The sequence below is a fragment of the Porites lutea genome (assembly GCF_958299795.1).
Source record: "Porites lutea chromosome 5 unlocalized genomic scaffold, jaPorLute2.1 SUPER_5_unloc_1, whole genome shotgun sequence".
In the NCBI taxonomy this organism is placed as follows: Eukaryota; Metazoa; Cnidaria; class Anthozoa; order Scleractinia; family Poritidae; genus Porites; species Porites lutea.
Genome location: NW_027332288.1, coordinates 699,761 through 705,746, shown reverse-complemented (window position 1 = coordinate 705,746; position 5,986 = coordinate 699,761). Strand labels below are relative to the sequence as shown.

General features: G+C 40.1%; 1 pseudogene; it reads right to left on the bottom strand.

Moving 5' to 3' along the window:
- Positions 1-1,386: 1,386 nt before the first annotated feature.
- Positions 1,387-3,658, bottom strand: LOC140925346 (uncharacterized; annotated as a pseudogene).
- Between the last annotated feature and the right edge of the window lie 2,328 nt (positions 3,659-5,986).

Sequence of the window (5,986 nt, the reverse complement as noted above, 5' to 3'; positions counted from 1 at the left end):
AATCTGGATATAAATCGACAGTAGCCAATTTTGTCAGTTTCTGTATATTTGATTTCAATTAACAGCTGTAACGTAAATTAAATTGCGTATCAGTCCTTTCTGAGTAATACATCCAGAATCGCATATCAAACAAGTTAGATCCGCAAGAAATGACCCATCTCCTCCTGTCAAAAGTTAAATGAGAGGTCCCATTGGCGGTAGAACACGAAATACCTTCCGGGTTATCCATCCGTCCTTTTTTTCCTTTTTTTTGACGGAGAAAGCTCACATGCCATGCACAGGCGAGAAAATCCCCGTGTATTAAAGACCCTTTACCCTTTACTCTCGCCTCAGCAGTAAAGAGTCTTTGATACGCGGAGATTTTTTCCGTTCATTCACCCGACGGCTATGCTATGCTGATGAGCCCCAATAATGGCGAAACAGCTGTCCATGGCTGCCACTGCCCGGGTAATATGGCTGCACGCATGCGTGAGTTACCGGTTAGGCCGTGGGTTGGTGTATGTGTGCCCCTTGCTTTAAGTTTGTCTTACAAAAGACAATGCAAAAGTAACGTTTACATGAAGCATTACCCAAACGTCATTTTAAGGAATATTATGGTATTTTCCGCAATGGTTTACTTGGATTCCAAGCGTGCCTATCGCCCCACTTCCCCTCACTCCCCCAACCAGCAGATTCAATTCATGCATACAAAAACTCCAATGTGAACAAAATTTGCATTGCAGATATAAGATTCTTTAGCTCAGTGGAGATTTGGAGATTGTTTTTGTTTGATTCACCATTTTCACATGGCCCATATGCACCTAACATCTCGTTTAGCTCCCCCCCCCCCCACCCGCCTGTGAAATTGGAAACAATGGTCGTGGTGAACAAGGTGTATTAAGGGCAATGTGACAATGGTGAATGTGTTTTCAAGAGGGATTTTTTTCCCTCTTTAAATCACGCGACCCCTTGATCAGAGGGTGAATGGACGGCTCCTAAAGTTATAAAGTAGAGATTTAAGGATTTCTTTGTTTCAGTTGGTTGAAAAGTTTGTTGCTTTAGCCTTGTATTTGTAGCTTTGGTTACTAACGTCGTGGTCGATTCTGATTCGATTCGTGAGTAAGAAAATAAATGAACTTGTCCGCCTCATAAAAAAATGAAGTTTCTACCTGAAGAGTGTGACCAGCTTGCATTAAACGAGGTGGGTATCATAAATCACCTTGACCAAAATTCAATCCAGTGCACGTATATTCTAAATTAGTAGTATTTACTAACATCTACGCTAAAATTAAATTCACTGAATATATATTCGCAGTATACAGTTTATTTAAGATCTTCTGCAAAAAGGTATAAAGTTACATCCTCGGCACTATGTTTTATTTTTACCATCTGAAATCAGTCTTCACTTCTATTCAGCCAATCTCCTGTTATTTTGCGGCTAGTCCAGAGAGTCTGAGTTATATTCCATACGAATATCATCAATTATTAATGTCACTCATGCTGATAATATAACTGCTGAAATAATTCTTCCTTTGTTTTAATACAGCGCGAGATATTCTCTTCACGCTGCCGCATCCCAGTGTTTCTAGGATCATACAGCAAACGAAAAAGCAAAATTTTACTACTGCACTAGAATAATGATTATATAATACATTATCTAATTTTATGTGGCTTTTTCTAGTTTCTATTGTAATTTATTTTATTTCTTTCTTGTTTCGGTCTCATTTGGCAGGTAAGGCGCTTAATGTCATTTGCGAACGGAAAAAAAACTATTAGTGAGAAACTGAATAGCAAAATATAGAAATAATAAATTTAAAAACCTGTACAATTGTATTTGTTAGAGTGACACAACATTTTAGATTTGTTTTGCCTGTTCTTGATAATTAGCCAACAAGCCTCTCACTACAATCGCCTTGTTCAGGGAGAAGCTCGTTTTAATTAAGCGACTATTTGTGAAAGACCGAGTATATTAGTCACGCGAGTAGAAATCGACAGAGGCATGTTCACCTTATCAACTGTCTATTTGTTTTGAGGTGCTTGAGAAGTTACATTTGACTCAAAACCTGTTCAGTTTTCCCGGCACTTCATCAGCATGTTCTGTAAAGATTAATCGGAAAAAATAGAAGTTGTGCTGAGCGCCGAATCATTAGAGTCCAATTGATCAGTGCTTGCTCTTCTTCCAAGCTGAATCTGATCTAGTAGCCATTCAAGCCGGAGTTTATCCCCACTCAGCTTTCTCTCGTATTGCCCTTTCAAAACCCTCTTAAGGTCCTTCTTCTCGTTTTTAAACCTGTTCTCAATTTCGAGCTTCTCGTGGTCGAATTTTAATTTCAATGTTTGCACTTCTAAGGAAAAACACTTTTCCAGCTGTTCTTTTTGATATTTCAAAACAGAGATGTCGTGCTCGTAACCTTGTATTTTCCGACTCGAATTTCAACCTCTGTTGCTGAAGTATTCTGCGAAATTCCACCTCGAATTTGCGTCTGATGTCTTCGTTTTCTTTAATAAAGCTCTCTTCCATGTCCGACTTTTCCCTTCTAAAAATGTTCATCAAATCGTTCTTTTGCTGTTTGAACCTCTGTTCCATGTCAACGATTTCCAACGCAAACTGGTGCTCTACTAACTTGTGCTTATTGGCGTAGTGAGAATGCATTTTGGTCTTCTCTTGTTTGAGCGATTTCAACAGTTCCTCTTTATCCAGGCTCGTTTCGGCATCTAATATACTTTTAAAGTGCATATCAACCTCTGGTTGCTCGTGATTATAGAGGGTCTCGAGATACGCGTTCTCCTCGAAGTAAACATTCTCCAGATCGCCCAAGCCCTGCGACAATGTCCGCCTCAGCTCATTTTTTACTTCCTCGATTCCCTCAAGCTCTTTGCGAATCTTCGCTTCCATTTCAGCCTTTTCAGCTTTAAATCCTTCCTCTTTCTCCCTCAAAAGTCGCTCAAATTGCGCTGTTAATTCCTTCTTCTCTTTGATGTAATTGTCAAGAAGAGTCTGTTTTTCACGATCCCATGATTTTATCAACGCAGATTTCTCCACAGGGAGCCCACACAATCTGTTTGTGTAGCCGATTGTTATTTTATAGTAAATGTACTGGATTTACCGTTTGCTTCACCTATAGCGATATTTCGCTAACTATGTATATAAATCAATGATAAATAAACGTTGAATTACCTTACCTGTGGTGTATAGTCGTCCTTTTGCCTCAAAAGCGGTTTTTTGAGCGATTTTGAATGAATTTGAGTTCGCCGTTGACTTTTCCATATAATAACAATCGGCTACACAAACAGATTGTGTGGGCTCCCTGTGATTTCTCGTCTTCGAAAGACAGCTTGAAAACATGTCTCGATTCCTGAAATTCCAAGCGGATGTTGTCTTTCTCTTTTAAGAAATTCTGTCGCATTTCTTCTTTCTCACATTCAAAGGCTTTTCTCATGTTTTCCTTCTCCACTTCAAAAGCTAAACGCATATCATTTTTCTCGTCTTCGTGGGCGCGATCAACAATCTCTCTCTCCTGCAGAAATCCTCGAACAATTTCCGCCTTCTCCTCAAGAAACCTTCTTTCTACATCAGATCCGTCGATCATGGCTAGAGTTTCCTCCGAATTTCGTGGACAGTCGCTTTCCATGGTCTTGATTTTATTAACCTAAGAGCGCGTTGTTGGCGAGATCGAAGCACATCACAGCATACAATTTCCTGCCGAGCGATGACCCTTGGTCGAGTCATTTTATTTGGCGTGATGATAACCCAAGACCAATGCGTGGGCAGTTTGCTGACCGCGTTTTCGGGTAATGGGTGGGCTCGTCAAGATATTTTTTGGCTGAACAGGGGCGGATCCAGGATTTTTTTTAGGAGGGGGTGCACTCGTCTCTTGCTCTACTTCAACACCAATAAACCACATACTTGTTTTTTTTTGCAGAATACCAGTTGTATTAGAAAACCGCAGGTCATCTCGGGGGTGAGGGGTGGGGGGGTGCGCACCCCCTGCACCCTCCCCCTAGATCCGCCCCTGCTGAAATTTATAATGATCAAGTCTTGGAAAATTAACACTTCATTTCATGCTTCACGGGAAGCTGAGTTCAAGGAATTAATTAATGGCGTGTACTCAGCGATAAAAATACACTATCGCTTCACCGGGTTTTGGACTAAAACAAGATCTTGAAAACCGAATATCATGGAATATACATATGCATGTAGATTAACAGCCTTGACGCTATCTAGCAAATCTCATTGGTTTTGACCATAAGAAGTCCTTGCTTCTGAAACAGCTGGCGATCAGAACCGAAACTAATCGATAATTTGCCCGATCGAAAAAACTTTTTTGGGCTAATTTGAAAAGCGCCGTTGATACGCGATGAGCCTTATAAAAACACTGATAAAAATTACCGTCGGTGAAGAATCGAACAATAACATACACCTTTGTTTTGAGAATGTTTGCAACCTACTGTCAGTGCCGTAGCCAGACCAAACGGCCAACCGAGGCAGGCGGGAGTTGCTAGGGGGGTTCGGGGGCATGCCCCCCCCCCCCCCCCCCCGAGAAATTTTGAACTTTAGTCTCGCGGAAATGCGATTTGCAGCGTTTTCTGGGCCTTTCGGTAACTTTTTTTCGAGTTAATTTAAGTGGAATTTAAAAAGCAATAATCAGAAACAAGCTACATAATCTGGGTGACCGTTAACCTCGCCAATGGTTTTGATCAGTATTTGTTCAAAAAAAATTTGAGTTAACGTACGTAGCCCCTTGAGATCGATGATATGGTAATTTTTTCATAGTATATTGACTGAAGTGCTGAATTCTTTGTAATATCATGATGCGTTAAAAATATCCGATGATCGCTTATGTAAAATAAAAATGATCGGCGAAATTCGTCAAAATTTTACCGAGGCGAGTGCCTCGGTTGGCCTCATACTAGCTACGGCGCTGACTGTGACATCGAATCAGAAAGCGATAGCCTTCTCTTAATCTGAAACGGGTGTAATCGAGTCAGTCGAGTAGGCTGAGACGTTATTAATGACAGATTTCGCTGTCTTTTCACAAACCCGAATCTTTACTTTTTTTAAAGGACGGATATATTTCTTTGTTTTCAGTGTGTTTTCCGTCGCCCATCAAATACTTTTGACTGATAGAACTGGTGTGATCTGTTTTTTCCTTGCAACACAGGTACCTGACAAAATTAAAAGATATTTCGCGTGCGCCATGTCAGAGTCAAAATCAATGTTTTGAAAGCAGAGAATGCCGCGATGATCCACTTTCATCAAGTGTGTAACGTCAGTTTTTTGCTTTGACGTCATGACATCTGTTCCGTCAAAGATCTAAAGCCTTTTTAAAAATTCTCGAAACAATAGAAATTTATTTAGGAGCAAAAATGACTTCAAATACACTATTCGTAACTTATGAGAGGTCGACTTGTAGGTGTGGTCATTTGGCGTTTTATACCCGGGTAAACCCATTTTTCGCGGAAAATCTAGTGCCGCAAAGATTCTGGGAACGAGAGCCCATTGTACTGTGTAATGGCAGCCATGATCATCGAAAATGAGGAGAAAATGGTAAAGTTTGTGGGCGAAACGTCCTGAAAATGGACTATTCTATTATTACTACCAGTGAAAATGTTACGTTCCTCGTTCTGTGGCAATTGTGGGCAAATTATTTCGCCGGTGTAGCTGCAAATCACTGGAATGTTGACCACGTTTTGCTCTATGTCCATGAAACCACATCGTGGCTTCAAAATTTAATTCTAGGATTCGGCTTATGCGTACAGGTAAGCTTTTATTTATTTTCCCTTTATATATAAAGAAAATTTTTTGTTATATTCTTTTAAGAAGAGTTTTCCTTGTCTGAAAGTTTAGTTTCAGTAAACATGGAATGTTTGTTTTCTTAATTAATTCAGTAAATTAACGGTCAGTGTAAAACACAGACTGCGGACTATTGTTTTCACCATGCAAATGAGCAGGTGACAACAATAGTCCCACTGTTTTCTAACCCTAAAAACAATAGTCAGCAGTCAG